Source organism: Entelurus aequoreus, linkage group LG10, assembly GCF_033978785.1.
Source record: "Entelurus aequoreus isolate RoL-2023_Sb linkage group LG10, RoL_Eaeq_v1.1, whole genome shotgun sequence".
In the NCBI taxonomy this organism is placed as follows: Eukaryota; Metazoa; Chordata; class Actinopteri; order Syngnathiformes; family Syngnathidae; genus Entelurus; species Entelurus aequoreus.
In genome coordinates this window covers 6,165,924-6,187,659 of record NC_084740.1, presented here as the reverse complement: position 1 = coordinate 6,187,659, position 21,736 = coordinate 6,165,924, and the positions used below count along the sequence as shown (strand labels likewise).

General features: G+C 41.1%; 1 protein-coding gene across 8 annotated transcripts in view; it reads left to right on the top strand.

Moving 5' to 3' along the window:
• cadm1b (cell adhesion molecule 1b) overlaps window positions 1-21,736 on the top strand; it is a 621,285-nt gene that overhangs the window by 420,739 nt on the left and 178,810 nt on the right. The gene's annotated exons all lie outside the window — the stretch shown is intronic.

Sequence of the window (21,736 nt, the reverse complement as noted above, 5' to 3'; positions counted from 1 at the left end):
TTACGTGAGCAAGCTGAAACTGCATTCTACATGTGGTCGAGCAGGTACACTGTTTGGGCAGGCTGTAGAGGGCGCCAAAAGCAGAGCCATCACTCCCTGACATTAAGGAGTCTCCCGGAAATAATGAGAGGATTGGCAAGTATGACGCGATCAAGCGCCAGTCATTCAAAACTCGCGGGCCGCAGTAACATCAAATTTCCACATTAAAGTGCGTGCCGCTGCGTGTGTGTGTGAGACCCCTGGTTAACATAGCACAAAGCATTTAAGCTTTGTATGCGGTGTTTTTCATTTTAAATTTAAAAATTTTTTTTGTGGCTCCCATTATTTTCTTTAATTTGTGAAACTTGCCAAAATGGCTCTTTGAGTGGTAAAGGTTGCCGTCCCCTGGTATAGAACAACCACGATAAAGATCGCAACTTTTGGTATCTGACAAAAAAAAAGCCTTGCCCCTACCGGAAGGAGCGTGACGTAGTCAGCTGAACATTTCCGCAAAGTTCCCTATTGTTTACAGTGATGGCGGCCAGAAGTGAGAGCGATTCAGACCGAGAAAGCGACAATTTCCCCATTAATTTGAGCGAGGATGAAAGATTCGTGGATGAGGAACGTTAAAGTGCAGTTCAAGACATATCTTTTTTCGCTCTGACCGTAACTTAGGTACAAGCTGGCTCATTGGATTCCACACTCTCTCCTTTTTTCTATTGTGGATCACGGATTTGTATTTTAAACCACCTGGGATACTATATCCTCTTGAAAATGAGAGTCGAGAACGCGAAATGGACATTCACAGTGACTTTTATCTCCACGACAATACATCGGTGAAACACTTTAGCTACGAGCTAACGTGATAGCATCGTGCTTTAACTGCATATAGAAACAAAAGAAATAAACCCCTGACTGGAAGGATAGATAGAAAATCAACAATACTATTAAACCGTGGACATGTAAATACACGGTTAATGCTTTCCAGCCTGGCGAAGCTTAACAATGCTGTGCTAACGACGCCAATGAAGCTAACTTAGCAACCGGACCTCACAGAGCTATGCTAAAAACATTAGCTCTCCACCTACGCCAGCCAGCCTTCATCTGCTCATCAACACCCGTGCTCACCTGCGTTCCAGCGATCGACGGTGTGACGAAGGACTTCACCCGATCACAGATGCGGTTGGCGGCCCGGAGACGTAGGAAGTCAAGGTGAGGTCACCGGCTAGCGCGTCTGCTCTCCAACAAAGTCCTCCGGTTGTGTTGCTGTAGTGCGCCGCTAATACACCGATCCCACCTACAACTTTCTTCTTTGCAGTCTCCATTGTTCATTAAACAGATTGCAAAAGATTCACCAACACAGATGTCCAGAATACTGTGGAATTATGAAATGAAAACAGAGCTTTTTGTATAGGATTCTACGGGGTACCAATACTTCCGTTTAACTGACTACGTCACGCGCATACGTCATCATACCGAGACGTTTCAGCCGGATATTTCCCGGGAAATTTAAAATGGCACTTTATAAGTTAACCCGGCCTTATTGGCATGTGTTGCAATGTTAAGATTTCATCATTGATATATAAACTATCAGACTGCGTGGTCGCTAGTAGTGGCTTTCAGTAGGCCTTTAAAGGGGAACTGCACTATTTTTGGAAATGTTTGCCTATCGTTCACAATCATTCAAATCAAATCAAATCAAATCCAGCTTTATCTATAAAGCGCTTTTCATACTGTGGAGAATGCATACATGTTTAAGAGTTCTTTCTTTATTCATAGTCATGTTTGGAGCAGCTAGTATTTTTCCATGTACAAACCCCGTTTCCATATGAGTTGGGAAATGGTGTTAGATGTAAATATAAACGGAATACAATGATTTGCAAATCCTTTTCAACCCATATTCAGTTGAATATGCTACAAAGACAACATATTTGATGTTCAAACTGATAAACATTTTTTTTTGTTGCAAATAATCATTAACTTTAGAATATGATGCCGGCAACACGTGACAAAGAAGTTGGGAAAGGTGGCAATAAATTCTGATAAAGTTGAGGAATGCTCATCAAACACTTATTTGGAACATCCCACAGGTGAACAGGCAAATCGGGAACAGGTGGGTGCCATGATTGGGTATAAAAATAGCTTACCAGAAAATGCTCAGTCTTTCACAAGAAAGGATGGGGCGAGGTACACATCTTTGTCCACAACTGCGTGAGCAAATAGTCAAACAGTTTAAGAACAACATTTCTCTATGTGCAATTGCAAGAAATTTAGGGATTTCAACATCTACGGTCCATAATATCATCAAAAGGTTCAGAGAATCTGGAGAAATCACTCCACGTAAGCAGCATGGCCGGAAACCAACATTGAATGACCGTGACCTTCGATTCCTGTATCGAAAACCGACATCAATCTCTAAAGGATATCACCACATGGGCTCAGGAACACTTTGGAACAACATATGCTGCCATCTAAGCGCCGCCTTTTTCATGGACGCCCCTGCTTATTTCAGCAAGACAATGCCAAGCCACATTCAGCACGTGTTACAACAGCGTGGCTTCGTAAAAAAAGAGTGTGGGTACTTTCCTGGCCCGCCTGCAGTCCAGACCTGTCTCCCATCGAAAATGTGTGGCGCATTATGAAGCGTAAAATACGACAGCGGAGACCCCGGACTGTTGAACGACTGAAGCTCTACATAAAACAAGAATGGGAAATAATTTTCAAAGCTTCAACAATAAGTTCCCTCAGTTCCGAATCGTTTACTGAGTGTTGTTAAAAGGAAAGGCCATGTAACACAGTGGTGAACATGCCCTTTCCCAACTACTTTGGCACGTGTTGCAGCCATGAAATTCTAAGTTAATTATTATTTGCAAAAAAAAATACAGTTTATGAGTTTGAACATCAAATATGTTGTCTTTGTAGTGCATTCAATTGAATATGGGTTGAAAAGGATTTGCAAATCATTGTATTCCGTTTATATTCACATCTAACACAATTTCCCAACTCATGGAAACGGGGTTTGTATACTTTGTATACTTGTGTCTCTTTGTCTGCAGATGTCTGTGTAGTGTTTTAGGCATTGGAATGTGAGAGAGATGCATCCACCTCCTTATCTTATCAGTGTTGGGGAAGGGGGAGGCATTCCTTTCTTTGAGGGGACTGTTTTCGTATTCAATAAATTGTCTCTTCCCGTTTGAATGTTAGACCATTTCGAGATGCCGGTATGACCGCATTGGTGTGGACCGGTCTCCTAAAGCTTTAGTAAAACTTGATAATATTCCTATTCTGTCTTGATGGTCCTTCTTACTCAGCATATATGTCATCTAAAGAACTTGGGATTGACCAGTGACTTTAATTCCCTGAGAGGGAAGGCTGGTCAGACGCAACAATTCATAAAAGAAATGCAACGCAAAGTGCTTTACAAAGTTAAAAACAATACCCCCCGGTGACCCAGATCGCCCATTATCGTCGTCGTCGTCGTCGTCGGCGGTCACTCGAAACGAGTATGACTGTCCTCCAAGGGATGTTAGGGTGGATTCCCTATATGGAGGACGCCTGTGCGTGGAATCTTTTAATGTGGGGAGACTGGTGCACGGTCAGCCACCACACAGTCCTTGGCATTGAGCGGGCCAGGGTCCAGTGGCATGGAAACCAAGACGACTGGGGACCCGTCTTTGCTGCAGCCTTCATCCGCCTTCCCAGCCGTTGTGGTGCATTCCGCTGCCGCCATCTTCCGCCTGGTCCACCGTTGAGGCGGTTTTCACTATTCGCCCATAGCTGGGGTTATTTACCCATAGCTGGGACAGGGGTTGACTGGGCACCAGGGCATGTCCACACACCGGTGGGCCTGCATGCCCCGTCTCTGGGGCCCCCTGCTGCTCCGAGATCCCGTACAACTTAGCCTGGAACCGCGAGGTTCCAGTTACCGTGTGTGGCCACGAGGAGGCATGTACGAGTCTTGACAATGGAGAGGCTATGTACCGGCTGAGGAGGCTTATGCACTCGGCTCCTCTTTTCGCCCTCTGAGACAGAGGGCTAGCCGGCGGCACTAGCTGAAAGCAATGAGTATCAGGCAGAAGCAGCATGCAGCATAGCAAGCAAAAGCGGCATGCAGCATGCACTAACTACAGGTACTACTACTCCAAGGCTACTGCACTAGACGCATCACATCGCCCTGTGCGATGTTTTCTGCACACACACGCCCATTATCACATACGCACACACAGACACATATACCAAAAACACACACACAACATACACACATATGCAACTATATGAACAAATGATTGCATGGCTGAGTACAGAGGAGCCATGTGAGTAAACACTATCACATCTGCACCAGGAGGTCATCAGACTATGGCCACCAGGACGCTGTCACAAAAGGGCCCCCACAAGCACGGCCGATAACCCCTGAGAGAAATGGCTCATCTGAGGAGCGTTGGAAAATAAAAATAATTGAACTTGTTGTGGAAGTGGCTTCCTAGCAATCCCACTGTCAGACACGGCACCGGAGCCAACCGTGCAGGTTTAACAAGGTTTTTAATGATAATGTTGTCAACAAAAGTTTTCTCTTCTAGAAGAACGTGACTTTTCAGTCACGTCCGTATCCTCTCTCCCCTCCTGCTCCCGGCCGCTTACCGTTAAAGACAACAGATGATTAGATTAACACGTACCACCTGTGAAATCTAATCACCTGCCAGCTGTGTCTCGCCGTCAGCACCGCCACGCCCCCGTCTGATGGTGCTCTGTCCTCAGCACCATGGACAGAGGTGGTGACTTTAGCTCCTGCAGGCAGCGCTGGCCACATCTCCCTCCACACTTGTAAAATAGTAAGAACCATGTGCCGAGATGAAGAATAAAGTACAAGTAACACATATGAAGATTAATGTAAAAAAAAAAAATTATGATAAAAAAATATATATACAGTAAATCAGTGTTTTTCAACCACTAGTGTGCCGTGAGATACCGTCTGGTGTGCCGTGGGAGATGATCTAATTTCACCTATTTGGGTTAAAAATATTTTTCGCAAACCAGTAATTATAGTCTGCAAATGATGTGTTGTTGTTGAGTGTCGGTGCTGTCTAGAGCTCGGCAGAGTAACCGTGTAATGCTCTTCCATATCAGTAGGTGGCAGCCGGTAGCTAATTGCTTTGTAGATGTGGGAAACAGCGGGAGGCAGGGTGCAGGTAAAAAGGTGTCTAATGCTTAAACCAAAAATAAACAAAAGGTGAATGCCCCTAAGAAAAGGCATTGAAGTTTAGGGAAGGCTATGTAGAAGGAAACTAAAACTGAACTGGCTACAAAGTAAACAAAAACAGAATGCTGGACGACAGCAAAGACTTACTGTGGAGCAAAGACGGCGTCCACAATGTACATCCGAACATGACATGACAATCAACAATGTCCCCACAAAGAAGGATAAAAACAACTGAAATATTCTCGATTGCTAAAACAAAGTAGATGCGGGAAATATCGCTCAAAAGGAAGACATGAAACTGCTACAGGAAAATACCGAAAAAAGAGAAAAAGCCACCAAAATAGGAGCGCAAGACAAGAACTAAAACACTACACACAGGAAAACAGCAAAAAAGTCCAAATAAGTCAGGGCGTGATGTGACAGGTGGTGACAGTACACCTACTTTGAGACAAGAGCTATAGTGATGCATGCTTGGTTATGCTTTATCCATATCCAACAATTGCGACAACGACTTTTTACTGTCAACTGAGTTTCGTTTTTTAATGACTTCTGCTGGTGGTGTGCCTCTGGATTTTTTCAATGAAAAAAAAATGTGCCAGATCTGGCCCGCAGGCCTTGACTTTGACACCCGTGCGCTACAACAACCAGGTAGTGAGGATAGCTTCCTCATTTGAACTGACGTATGTCACTACCCACACAACAATGTTCAGCTTCTCCCATCTGGACGCAGGTTTGTAGTCCCAAGAGGCAAAACAAAAGGGTACACATGTAGCTTGTCCCAGCTGCCATCACAGAACTAAATACCTATTTTTGCCTATATTTATTTTACTGCAATTTATTATTTTATTTATTCCTTTATTATGTATCCTTTTATTATGGTGTTTTATTCTGGCTTGTCCCTAATCTTATTTTATGGGGAACTTGGAGTACATGGACTATTTTGTGATCTTGGCAATGTTTTTGATGTGTGTTATGTGCTAGGTCTTTGTATCGCACATCTCATATGTTACCTACTCTGTATGGTTCAATGGATGTCCTGATCTTGCTGGCTGCACAACAAGTTTACCTTCGGGTGCTAATAAAGTAACCTAACCTAACCAGATTAGACCCGGAAATGGCAAGAAAGACACTAAAAGGACACTTGGTTCCACCCCCCTTTGTCTTTGTGAGGATTATGAGTCATTCTTCATCTACACGGGAATATATCAACATCCTATCAGCATTACATGTATACTTACAGCATACGGACCATAGGGCGCACCGGATTATAAGGCGCACTGCCGATGAATGGTCTATTTTCAATATTTTTTCATATATAAGGCGCATTAAAGGCCTACTGAAATTAATTTGTTTTATTTAAACGGGGATAGCAGATCCATTCTATGTGTCATACTTGATCATTTCGCGATATTGCCATATTTTTGCTGAAAGGATTTAGTAGAGAACATCGACGATAAAGTTCGCAACTTTTGGTCGCTGATAAAAAAAAGCCTTGCCTGTACCGGAAGTAGCGTGACGTCACAGGTTGTGGAGCTCCTCACATTTCCCCATTGTTTACACCAGCAGCGAGAGCGATTTGGACCGAGAAAGCGATGATTACCCCATTAATTTGAGTGAGGATGAAAGATTTGTGGATGAGGAATGTTAGAGTGCAGTGCAGGACGTATCTTTTTTCGCTCTGACCGTAACTTAGGTACAAGGGTTCATTGGATTCCACACTTTCTCCTTTTTCTATTGTGGATCACGGATTTGTATTTTAAACCACCTCGGATACTATATCCTCTTGAAAATGAGAGTCGGGAACGCGAAATGGACATTCACGGTGACTTTTATCTCCACGACAATACATCGGTGAAGCACTTTAGCTACGGAGCTAACGTGATAGCATCGGGCTTAACTGCAAATAGAAACAAAAGAAATAAACCCCTGACTGGAAGGATAGACAGAAAATCAACAATACTATTAAACCATGGACATGTAACTACACGGTTAATGCTTTCCAGCTTAACAATGCTGTTGCTAACGACGCCATTGAAGCTAACTTAGCTACGGGACCTCGTCAGAGCTATGCTAAAAACATTAACGCTCCACCTACGCCAGCCAGCCCTCATCTGCTCATCAACACCCGTGCTCACCTGCGTTCCAGCGATCGACGGAGCGACGAAGGACTTCACCCGATCATAGATGCGGTCGGCGGCTAGCATCGGATAGCGCGTCTGCTATCCATCTCAAAGTCCTCCTGGTTGTGTTGCTGCAGCCAGCCGCTAATACACCGATCCCACCTACAGCTTTCTTCTTTGCAGTCTTCATTGTTCATTAAACAAATTGCAAAAGATTCACCAACACAGATGTCCAGAATACTGTGGAATTTTGAGATGAAAACAGAGCAGTTTGTATTGGATACAATGTGTCCGAATACTTCCGTTTCAACCATCGACGTCACGCGCATACGTCATCATATATAGACGTTTTCAAGCGGAAGTTTGCCGGGAAATTTAAAATGTCACTTTATAAGTTAACCCGGCCGTATTGGCATGTGTTGCAATGTTAAGATTTCATCATTGATATATAAACTATCAGACTGCGTGGTCGGTAGTAGTGGCTTTCAGTAGGCCTTTAAAGGAGTCATATTATTATGATTTTTTTGTAAATGTAAAAGACTTCCTTGTGGTCTACATAACATGTGATGGTGGTTCTTTGGTCAAAATGTTGAATAGATGATGTTTTACACATCATCATCAAGTCGCTTTCTGACGGCGGTCTTATTTACGTGCCTCCACTTCAACAGCGTCTTCTCCCCGTCATCTTTGTTGTAGCGGTGTAGCGTGCAAGGACGGGAGTGGAAGAAGTGTCAAAAGATGGCGCTAACTGTTTTAATGACATTCAGACTTTATTTTAATCAATAATGGAGCAGCATCTCCTCATCCGTGGCTCACTAGTGCAACAACGAGGCCGGAAATGTGTCCCGTGAAAAAAACGTCCGACCGGAACTAAAGTTCCTTGAGTGAATAATGTAAACTCACTACACCGGTATGTTTTAGCGCTTCCATGGCGAGTTTACTGACAGATATAAGTAAGAACTTTACACTACTTTATATTAGAAATGGCAACAGCGGAGGATGAATGTCACATAACAAGAAGATAGAGAAAAAGAAGAAGCTTATCGACTACGGAGTCGCCACGGACTACAAAAGCGGACGCGCACAATTTTTCAGGACTTATGCAGATCCCGAATACAGATCAGCATGTACTAGAAGGTAAGAAAAGTTCCTTTTGCATAATATTGCGAAACAAAACGCCAGATAATATGTCTTACCTTATACGCACACCATAATAATACTCCTATGTTGAAGCACAGTTCAATCCATCAAGCGGTGTGGCTTCATAGCTTACCAAAGTCCTAGTAAAACATTTGTATAGATTTTTGAGCGCCGTGTGTAATGTTCTATATGTTCAATGGAACATATAAAATGTGGGTGTTGTTTACTTGAGTCATATTGCCATCATAGTGCAGTCTACACGTATCTCTTATGTTTGACTGCCATCTACTGGTCACACTTATCATTACACCGTGTACCAAATACATTTCTGTTTCCTCGTGGGGGTCATGACAGAAAATAATTGAGGAGCACTGAATAATCTTTTGAAGTATACTGTCCCTTGAGAGGATATAGTGCACTTAAAATGTGGAGGGTGTACCTGTGAGACATGGTATGTGTAAAAGTGATCATTATACATTGAAATAAAGCCCTGCATGTACCAGCATTTAGCAGTACAGGGCTCAGAATTGTTGAAAAAAGAATGAAGTGGTTGCTGTAGTCAACTATAGTCCTAATGGGTCATTAGTCAAAGCCGATGCCTCCTCATTACCTTTTAAAGAAAGGTTACATGGTCTCTTAAGCAATTAATCTGGCATATTTCTACTCCTATAAATACATTATTTGTCTATAATGGTTCCTGTAAGAAAGATGGCCACTTTTGGCTTTGTAATCTGTGCTTTTACTGCTTAATGTTGTTTAATTTTATAGAGTGGATCGGAATAGGAGAACATGTTTTTTTTTTAAAAGAACTATTAACATTTTCTACAATATTGCCATTAGTAAAAAAAAATATATATTTATAATAAAAAAACAACTAATGTAACGGGGTGTCAAACTCGTTTTCATTGAGGGCCACTTCAGTTATGGCTGCCCTCAGAGGGCCACATTTAACAGTAATCATACTGTATGATCGCCTCATGATATTAAAAAAAATAATTAATCAAAAATAATGATTAATCGTTATAACAATGTGAATAATCACACAAAAAATGATCGCCTAAATCTTGAGATGTCCGATAATGGCTTTTTTGCCGATATCCGATATTCCGATATTGTCCAACTCTTAATTACCGATTCCGATTTATCAACCGATACTGATATACACAGTGGTGGAATGAACACATTATTATGCCTAATTTTGTTGTGATGCCCCGCTGGATGCATTAAACAATGTAACAAGGTTTTCCAAAATAAATCAACTCAAGTTATGGGGAAAAAAATGCCAATATGGCACTGCCATATTTATTATTGAAGTCACAAAGTGCATTATTTTTTTTAACATGCCTCAAAACAGCAGCTTGGAGTTTGGGACATGCTCTCCCTGAGAGAGCATGAGGAGGTTGAGGTTGGAGGGGGCGGGATTGAGGTGGGGGTGTGGGGGGTAGCGGGGGTGTATATTGTAGCGTCCCGGAAGAGTTAGTGCTGCAAGGGGTTCTGGGTATTTGTTCTGTTGTGTTTATGTTGTGTTACGGTGCGGATGTTCTCCCGAAATGTGTTTGTCATTCTTGGTTGGTGTGGGTTCACAGTGTGGCGCATATTTGTAACAGTGTTAAAGTTGTTTATACGGGTACCCTCAGTGTGACCTGTATGGCTGTTGACCAAGTATGCCTTGCATTCACTTGTGTGTGTGAAAAGCCGTAGATATTATGTGATTGGGCCGGCACGCAAAGGCAGTGCCTTTAAGGTTTATTGGCGCTCTGTACTTCTCCCTACGTCCGTGTACCACTCCGTACAGCGCCATTTTAAAAAGTCATACATTTTACTTTTTGGAACCGACACCGATAATTTCCGATATTACATTTTAAAGCATTTATCGGCCGATAATATCGGCAATCCGATATTATCGGACATCTCTAATAACAACCTGTGATTAATCATGATTAATCCAAATTCAAAATTGTGATTAAACATATAGAATCTAAATTTAAAACAGTGATTAATCATAATTAAGCCAAATTAAAAAATTGTGATTAATCTGATATATTTTTTTAAAGAATAATTTGACTGCGCTAATTATTACTTAATTGCCTATGCAATTATTACATTTCTTTTATAAAAATTGATGGATAGCTTGCGTTGAAATCATTAACCATGCAAATACAGTATTTATTTTATTATTATTTTTTAATAGATGTTAATAAAATGTTTATAGCATGATCAAATAATAGTAAAGTCAAAATGCATGCAATTGCACACAGTAGGCCTACATGGAATGTTTATGTCAAAATAGAAATACATTTACCGTAATTTTCGGACTATAAGGCGCACCTAAAATACTTCTCAAAACTCAACAGTGCGCCTTATAACCCGGTCCGCCTAATGGACGGAATAATTCTGGTTGTGCTTACTGACCTAGAAGCTATTTTATTTGGTACATGGTGTAATGATAAGTGTGACCAGTAGATGGCAATCACACATACGAGATATGTGTAAACTTCACTATGATGGCAGTAAACGACACCAAAACTTTAAATGTTCCATTGAACATATAGAACATTAAACACGACACTCGGAAATCTGTCAAGATGTTTTTAGTAGGACTTTGGTAAGCTATGAAGCCACACCGCTTGAAGGATTGTACTGTGCTTCAACATAGGAGTATTATTATGGGGTGTGTCTAAGGTAAGACTGTGACGACCGTGTCGCATGGTGATGCAGGGGTTCGGTCTCCCAGGATGCAGACGGATTTCGACTGTTGCATAAAGCAAATTAGGAAGCCAGGCAGACTGACTGGAAAAAGATGGATTAAATAGTGCTCTGATTAGTACACGGGAAACACCAATCAAAAACGGGTGAAAACAAGAAGCAAAGAAAACAAACCCAGGAGTGCACAAAAACAGGAACTAAGGGAGTCCAAAAACCAAACAGAACATGATCCGGGCAGCGGATCATAACATTATCTGGCATTTTGTTTTGCATTTGGTATCTGCATAAGTCCAGAAAATGTGTGCGCGTCCGCCTTTGTAGTCCGTGGAGACACCGTAGTCGATAAGCTTCTTCTTGTTATGTGACATTCATCCTCCACTGTTGCCATTTCTAATATAAAGTAGTGTAAAGTTATTACTTATATCTGTCAGTAAACTCGCTATGAAAGCGCTAAAACATACCGGTGTAGTGAGTTTACATTATTCACCCAAGGAACTTTAGTTATTAGAGAGTTCCGGTCGGACGTTTTTTCACGGGACACATTTCGGGCGTTGTTGTTGCACTAGTGAGCCACGGATGAGGAGATGCTGCTCCGTTGTTGATTGAAGTAAAGTCTGAATGTCATTAGAACAGTTAGCGCCATCTTTTGACACTTCTTCCACTGCCGTCCTTGCACGCTACACCGCTACAACAAAGATGACGGGGAGAAGACGCTGCCGAAGGTGAGCCACGTAAATAAGACCGCCCACAAAAAGGCGAATCCTGAAGAGACTGTCAGAATGCGGCTTGAAGATGATGTGTAAAACATCATCTATGCAACATTTTGACCAAAGAACCACCATCACATGTTATGTAGACCACAAGGAAGTCTATTCCATTTAGAAAAAAATAATAATAATATGACTCCTTATTAATGCGCCTTATAATCCGATGCGTCTTTTGTATGAAAATAGACCTGACTAGACCCGCTCATCGACAGTGCGCCTTATAGTCCGGTGATATAATATAATGTTTATTGCATGGTAATATAATGTTTATTGCATGATCAGATAATAGTAAATTAAAGATACATGCAATTGCACACAGTAGGCCTACATGCAATGTTTATGTTAAAATAGAAATACATTTATTAAAAAAAATGAGATGCTTTCCTGACTAACATTATTTCTAGGGTTTGGTGGGCCACATATAACGATGTGGCCGGCCAAATCTGGCCCCCGGGCCTTGAGTTCAACATCTGTGTTGTAACAAATACATGCTGTGCTATAGTAGTAAAATGTACTAAAATATAGAAATAAAAAAACCTACATTTTTAAACGGGCTGGTATAGCTCGGTTGGTAGAGTGTCAGGTTCAAACACTGATGACATCTATTAAACAAGACAAGAAGCAAGGAATCAAACAGAGACAGAATTAAATTTGGCTCAATGAGGAGAAACACGTACTCCTGTACCCTTGTCCAGTGTTCCACTCTCTGACGTAAGATTGCACACCTCCTCCTTTATTTGGACTTTCCCTGATTACATGTCAACAGCTGTTTCTAAGGGAGGGGGGTCGTAAACAGCCATCGCCTTTGGATAAAACAGTTGAAAGAAAAGGTCGTAAACAGTTGAAAGAAAGAGGTCGCCTGGATGGGAGTCTGGTCCTGCTTCCTCTCCGCTTTGTAGTTCTCGGGTCAAGACAAAATCTTTCTGGGGATTACAATACATCAAAGAAATGGAACACCTTCATGTTGCTTCTCATCCTACACAGTGGAGTTTTACAAGCTTTCTTCTTGGTAGGATCAAAGACAGCTTTTGTCCGCTCGCCGAGAACTCATTGAAACACAAAGTTTTGTGATAACTTAGATACAATTAGTCTGACACAGAGTGGCCGTGTCAGCAACTTGAGGGTTCCGGGTTCGATCCCCGCTTCCGCCATCCTAGTCACGGCCGTTGTGTCCTTGGGCAAGACACTTTACCCACCTGCTCCCAGTGCCACACCCACACTGCTTTAAATGTAACTTAGATATTGGGTTTCACTATGTAAAAGCGCTTTGAGTCACTAGAGAAAAGCGCTATATAAATATAATTCACTTCACTTCACTTATGTCAAAATAGAAATACATTTATTAAAAAAAATGAGATGCTTTCCTGACTAACATTATTTCTAGTATCTGCTGTAACAAATACATGTTGTGCTATGGTAGTGAAATGTAGTAGAATATAGAAATAAGAAAACCTACATTTTTAAACAGTAGCAAACTGAGATAAATATTTTTAAAAAAAGTTATTGCAAGATATACTTTTTTAATTGCAGCATGTCTGCCATGTTGAAGGCTTGTGTCACAGCAGGAAGTGTCACCGCGGGGGGGGTTGTGCATGTAAACAAAGCTCATGCAGTGAATTAGTCCAGTTTGAGCATATTATTTTTGTACTACTTTGACATTCTCAAAAGAACACAACTTTCAACCCTAACTCTGAAAGTAGATTATATAGTTTGTGTTTTTGGGGCTTTTTCCCTCAGCGACGGATTTTATATCTGACTTCATGCTACACTGCAAAAAGTCAGTGTTCAAAAACAAGAAGAAAAAAATACAAAAATGAGGGGTATTTTACTTGAAATAAGCAAAATTATCTGCCAATAGAACAAGAAAATTTGTTTCCAAAACAAGTGAAATTAGCTAACCTCAATGAACCCCAAAATACCTTAAAATAAGTATATTCTCACTAAGAACAAGTGTACTACTATATGAGTACCTATTTTCTGTTGTTTTTTTTTGATTGATTGATTGAAACTTTTATTAGTAGATTGCACAGTACAGTTCATATTCCGTACAATTAATAACTAAATGGTAACACCCCAATAAGTTTTTCAACTTGTTGTTAATCAATTCATGGTTTCATTGAAAATAAAACAGCACATTTCCATTTGGCTGTCATCTGTTTTAATATGAGACACAATTGTGTCAAAGTCTTGATTTTTTTTTTTATGTTTGAAATAAGAATTATTACTTTACAAAAGTAGTTTTATACTTGTGAGTGTTGATGACACAACAGTTGATATTCTAGTTTCAAGCATGTTTTACTCAATATAGGTCATAACATCTCAGCAACAAGCTGTAATATCTTACTGACATCATTTAGGACCAAAACCCTTAAAGGCCTACTGAAAGCCACTACTAGCGACCACGCAGTCTGATAGTTTATATATCAATGATGAAATCTTAACATTGCAACACATGCCAATACGGCCGGGTTAACTTATAAAGTGACATTTTAAATTTCCCGGGAAACTTCCGCTTAAAAACATCGCCGTATGATGACGTATGCGCGTGACGTCACGAGGTCAAGGGAAGTGTTTGGACCCAATTCAAATACCTCTGTTTTCTTTGACAAAATTCCACAGTATTCTGGACATCTGTGTTGGTGAATCTTTTGCAATTTGTTTAATGGACAATGGAGACTGCATATAAGAAAGTTGTAGGTGCGATTGGTGTATTAGCGGCTGGCTGTAGCAACACCAACACCAGGAGGTTGTGTTGTGTTTTGAGCTGGATAGCAGACGCACTACGGTGAGTACAGCTTTGGCTGCCTGCCTGCAAATTTATTTTTTTATCTGAGTTTGATACATTTTCACAGCTGTGTTATTTATTTTACGTAGAAATAATATTTTTCTATTTTATTTATGTTATCAATCATCAATCAATGTTTATTTATAAAGCCCTAAATCGCATGTGTCTCAAAGGGCTGCACAAGCCACAACGACATCCTCTGCTCAGATCCCACATCAGGGCAAGGAAAAACTCAACCCAATGGGATGACAATGAGAAACCTTGGAGGGGACCGCAGATGTGGGGACGAGTGGATCTAACATATTATTGTGAGAGTCCAGTCCATAGTAGATCTAACATAATAGTGTGAGAGTCCAGTCCATAGTGGATCTAACATAATATTGTGAGAGTCCAGTCCATAGTGGATCTAACATAATAGTGTGAGAGTCCAGTCCATAGTGGATCTAACATAATAGTGTGAGAGTCCAGTCCATAGTGGATCTAACATAATAGTGTGAGAGTCCAGTCCATAGTGGATCTAACATAATAGTGTGAGAGTCCAGTCCATAGTGGATCTAACATAATAGTGTGAGAGTCCAGTCCATAGTGGATCTAACATAAAAGTGTGAGAGTCCAGTCCATAGTGGGTCTAGCATAATATTGTGAGAGTCCAGTCCATAGTGGATCTAACATATTAGTCCAGTCCATAGTGGATCTAACATATTAGTGTGAGAGTCCAGTCCATAGTGGATCTAACATAATAGTGTGAGAGTCCAGTCCATAGTGGATCTAACATAATAGTGTGAGAGTCCAGTCCATAGTGGATCTAACATAAAAGTGTGAGAGTCCAGTCCATAGTGGATCTAACATAATAGTGTGAGAGTCCAGTCCATAGTGGATCTAACATAATAGTGTGAGAGTCCAGTCCATAGTGGATCTAACATAAAAGTGTGAGAGTCCAGTCCATAGTGGGTCTAGCATAATATTGTGAGAGTCCAGTCCATAGTGGATCTAACATATTAGTCCAGTCCATAGTGGATCTAACATATTAGTGTGAGAGTCCAGTCCATAGTGGATCTAACATAATAGTGTGAGAGTCCAGTCCATAGTGGATCTAACATAATAGTGTGAGAGTCCAGTCCATAGTGGATCTAACATAATAGTGTGAGAGTCCAGTCCATAGTGGATCTAACATAATAGTGAGAGTCCAGTCCATAGTGGATCTAACATAATAGTGGGAGTCCAGTCCATAGTGGATCTAACATAATAGTGAGAGTCCAGTCCATAGTGGATTTAACATAATAGTGAGAGTCCAGTCCATAGTGGATCCAACATAATAGTGTGAGAGTCCAGTCCATAGTGGATCTAACATAATAGTGTGAGAGTCCAGTCCATAGTGGATCTAACATAATAGTGAGAGTCCAGTCCATAGTGGATCTAACATAATAGTGAGAGTCCAGTCCATAGTGGATCTAACATAATAGTGTGAGAGTCCAGTCCATAGTGGATCTAACATAATAGTGTGAGAGTCCAGTCCATAGTGGGGCCAGAAGGAGACCATCCCGAGCGGAGACAGGCCAGCAGCGCAGAGACGTTATGGTGCCCCTTAAACAGTTTATTTTCTGTGCTGTTAATACCCATCTTGAATAAGTGGCTTAATAAAAGTGCCACTGACTGTTTACAGTACACTTGTCATTCACTTCAATTTCAGTGAATATCGCTCAAAAATTTCTATTTTTATATGTATATTTTCACCGAAAAATACACTATATTGCCAAAAGTATTTGGCCACCCGTCCAAATGATGAGAGCAGGTGTCCTAATCACTTGGCCCGGTGTATAAAATCAAGCACTTAGGCATGGAGACTGTTTCGACAAACATTTACAGTTACAGATCCAAACTACGTTCTAAAAGTCCAGCCCACGTGCTTCCTCTATTTATTTGGGAGGTCCCTGGTTACATCACTGAAGCTGTCGCTGAGGGAAGGGGGTAATCTCGATAGCTCCAGTTAGACACAATATATGGTTATACAAAAATGCATATGTGCTGACAGTCGTGATATCGCCCTGTCTCTGCTTTGTCTGCGTCACGGCAGTGTTCGGCCTTGGCAGTCAGCAGGCCGTTCCTGGACTCAGACACTGATACGAGACTGGCTTGCAATCTTTTGGATTGCCAGCTCTGCACAGACAAAGAAAAATAAAATTTCAGCACAATTGATAATAACTATAGCAACGGCCCTTAAGCATAAGAGTTGTGCGATAATATATACATAATTATTCTAACATTTCCCTCCTGTTTATCACATAACTTCCCCAGAATCTTCTTATCCCTAATAACTTCTTCTTGCGATTTTCAGTTAATAGTTCATTTCTTTAGGGCCAAGTTTATGTTCACACTCAGAGTTCGACATCATCATTTCGGACTGCATTGTGCCAAGTGTGAGGAGGAATTATGGTGCGGGGTTGTTTTTCAGGAGTTGGCCTTGGCCCCTTAGTTCCAGTGAAAGGAACTTTGAATGCTCCAGGATACCAAAAATATTTTGGACAATTCCATGGGATGGCACTTCAAGTTCATATGTGAGTAAAGGCAGGTGGCCAAAATACTTTTGGAAATATAGTGTATATTGAGATAAATATCAAATATCGAGTTTAAGCACAAATATATCGGCGACTTGTCCAGGGTGTACCCCGCCTACCACCCAAATGCAGATGAGATAGGCTCCAACACCCCCGCAACCCCGACAAGCGGTAGAAAATGGATGGATGGATGTATATATATCAAGATATACTTTTTCGTCCATATCGCCCCAGTCCTACTCTCAACCATCACACAAGCAGCTGGAAGGATGCCACGCCCGCCTTCTTTCCGTCGTATGTGTGCAAACGTGATTCCATCTGTCCTTGGCGTTTGCCACTTTAGCACAAGTCATTAAGCTCAGGAAGCGGCGAGATTAATATGAGATAATTCTCCGCCGGGCCATAATGGGAATACTTTTGTGTCCTTGTCACTGTTCGATTTTACGATAATCTCTTAGATTAGGATATTGAACGTTATGATTATGCATGAGCATATGGGCAGCGTCTACTTTTCACTTTTGTGTCTCACTTCTTTCACTTGTTTGTGTCTGGGATGCGAGCCAGCATTCAAGGTGATGGAGAACATTTCAGTCTGCCGCGCATCCCAGCTGTTAGTTCACAAGTTGTGTAAGGGAGAGAACCGGGGGGGGGACTTTGAAAGCGCATCTTTGTCGCAGTTGAACAACAACGACGGAAAACAACAGATAGATAAATCTCACACTTCCCGTGGCGCTTGTGTGTTTTATTTAGTGGTGCTGCCAGTAAGAGATCAGGCAGTGGGCACTCAACATTATTTATATATTAAGGTATGATGAACTCATTGTCTTTTTAAAAAAAAAAAAAACCTGCTGCTAGCAAATCAACAAATTCTAAACCAGTTTTTTTTAAGGTTTCCGATAAGATGAGAAAAGCCATACTGGTTGGACTCAATTCAATAATGGTTGCATGATGCTAGTATTGACTGTGCATATTATTGTGCATAGGAGATCATTTTAAGAGCTCTGACAAAGTGGAGTGCTAAGGTACAAAACCCCAAAAGCAGTGAAGTTGTCACGTTGTGTAAATGGTAAATACAAACAGAATACAATGATTTGCAAATTTTCAACCTATATTCAATTGAATAGACTGCAAAGACAAGATATTTAATGTTCCAACTGAGAAACTTAATTTTTTGTTTACAAATAATCATTAACTTAGAATTTATGGCAGCGACACATTGCAAAAAAGTTGTCACAGGGGCATTTTTACCACTGTGTTACATGGCCTTTCCTTTTAACAACACTCAGTAAACATTAGGGAACTGAGGAGATACATTTTTTAAGTTTCTCAGGTGGAATTCTTTCCCATTTTTGCTTGATGTACAGCTTAAGTTGTTCAACAGTCCGGGGGTCTCCGTTGTGGTATTTTAGGCTTCATTATGCGCCACACATTTTCAATGGGAGACAGGTCTGGACTACAGGCAGGCCAGTCTAGCACCCGCTGTTGTAACACGTGGCTTGGCATCGTCTTGCTGAAATAAGCAGGGGCGTCCATGGTAACGTTGCTTGGATGGCAACATATGTTGCTCCAAAACCTGTATGTACCTTTCAGCATTAATGGTGCCTTCACAGATGTGTAAGTTACCCATGTCTTGGGCACTAATACACCCCCATACCATCACACATGCTGGCTTTTACACTTTGCGCCTAGAACACTCATTGTATTCTGTTTTTATTTACGATTTACTCAACGTGCCAACTTCACTGGTTTTGGGCTTTGTATTAACGACCATAATTAAACCCGGTTTGACTTTTCTTGTATACTGTACGCCTTCTTTTATTCCAATTAGACTACTGCAACGCACTTCTTGTCGGGATCCCCAGCAAGAACATCCAGAAGCTGCAATACATACAGAATAGTGCTGCTAGGATCCTGATGAGAGTGCGGAAATACGACCATATCACACCAATTCTCAAATCCCTTCACTGGCTTCCTATTCCACTCAAAATTGAAGACAAAGTCTCCCTACTAACCCACCAGTGCCTCCATGGAAATGCCCCCCTCTACCTCAAAGAACTACTCACCCCCAAATCCTCCACACGACACCTCCGCTCCGGACAGGCTAGCCTCCTCCAACCTCCGAGGACAAAGCTACGAACAATGGGAGACCGCCGCTCCCAGTCTGTGGAACGCTCCCCCTGACCACCTGAGGGCACCACAGACTGTGGATGCTTTTAAAAAAGGCTTAAAAACCCTTCTTTTTAAAAAAGCCTTTTTTTAGATGTATGCATACTAGTTCTAGCTATTAGGCTGTTCTAGTTTTTATTTTTCATTTATTTTTTTTATCTTTAAAAAAAAAAAAAAGTAATACACTGTAGCACTTTCAGGTTGTTTACTTAATGTAAAGTGCTTTTTACAAATAAAATCTATTATTATTATTATTATTATTTTATTGACTAAACTGGAGCGTTGCATGCAAAAGTTTAAAAAGACTGTAACTTAGCGAACGTTTTTTTGGGGGAATGAGTGCAAAACTTTTCAAACATGTTTAAAAAATGTTTTACGGTTCTAGTGGACCTCCGAAAGAGTGCTATTCTAGGCTGTGTCCCTCCTAAAGGATGAACTACCTTCCCACTCGGGAGTCGGTGGCATTGTTAGCTGTCAAACGCGGCCGACGGACACCGTGAGAGATGCTTGTGTACACGGAGGCAAACAGCAGCGACATGAGGGCCACGCAGGAGGCAGATATCCACACAAACACCGCAATCATCGTGGTTTCACAGCACCAATAAGGAGCAAATAAACATTTATACCACGGGAAGTAAATAAAGATTACCTTACAGGTTGAAGCTCGCCTTGGCGAGGCGTTTATTCCGCGAGATCTATGTGAAATGACATGCAATTTGGCAGCGCTGACATCTGTGATGGGAAAAATGAGGGTTTATCCGAGGACCTCCGTGGAGGAGGCGATGTTGCACAGTTATTTATGCACAGCAGCGCTCCTCTCGAGTTGCCTGACTTTGAAAAAGGTAGATTGGAAGCGGCAGAAAAAGCGATGGGGAATATGATGTCTCTGTAAATGTCCAGTAGGTTCATTATTCAACCCTTGTGTGGTGTTCGGGTCTGTGGGACCTGTTTTCATTTATTAAAAGAAAAATTATACAATTAATTAATTTTTCAAATTCAAACTGAGACTGACTGACTTTGGCTCATTTTCTGTGAATAACATACATCAGAATACATATTTAATGACCACACACCATACACGCCCCTACACATTTCTATTACATATAAGATGTGCGGGTCCACTGGACCCCGGGCTAATAGAAGTGTGGAAATTGATGTTCTGTGTACCACACATACACACACACACACACACACACACACACACACACACACACACACACACACACACACACACACACACACACACACACACACACACACAGCAGGCCTAGACAGGAGGAGGACAGAGTGTAGGTACACAGAACATCAGTGGGTGAAATGTGCGAGATTTTTTCATAGACATATTATAAGGGTACGCAGCATGGAGCGGGTTACCCACATATGCGGTCCTCTCCAAGGTTTCTCATAGTCATTCACATTGACGTCCCACCGGGGTGAGTTTTCCTTGCCCGTATGTGGGCTCTGTACCGAGGATGTCGTTGTGGCTTGTACAGCCCTTTGAGACACTTGTGATTTAGGGCTATATAAATAAACATTGATTGATTGATTGATTGATGGAGCGCAACTGCCTACTGGCGCTGACGAGACGCGGGGCCGCCATCTTGGAGTGGTGATCCGCTCCACTCAGTGCAATTAATTTGAACTGTCAGCGCATTTAATTCATCTTACCTCACTGAATACCACTGATTTTCACGCGCTTTTTTTGTCATACGTGTAGTTATGATAAAGGACACATGTTTTATTATTCATAGTTTGCTTAACAGTAATATAATATTCTTATATGCTGTAAGTGACCAGACGTCCGAGATCAAAACTGGGAATAGAATCGCAGAGAAGGAGGAAAAAAACAGTCAGCTATTTTTAAATTCAAGAAACAATATGATTAGGTTATATATACATGCGTATATCCTACATAAACAATGTATGAATACATTAGATATCTATATATCTTATAGACTGTATCTCTGTTGAGAGTTTATTCTGTCTTGACACTTTGTATTGATATTTTGTATTACATTCTTCCCTTAAATGATCATGTTTACACTGATTGTTTTATATGTATTTTTTTATGTATGTCACTTTGGATAAAAGCGTCCGCCAAATACTTAAACATAAACATATATAAACACCTGAAAGTCTTTATATCAGCTAAAACCACCAATCTGTTTCACTGGATTCAGAATAAAACCAAATTCTGTCTTACCCAACAATGTTAGTATTTGAATATTGTTACTTGAAAACTTATTCCTGGTTATTATACTGTTAAGAAAGTATTGTCTTATACTTTGCCTAAAATGACAATGCATCATAATCAGTGGCGG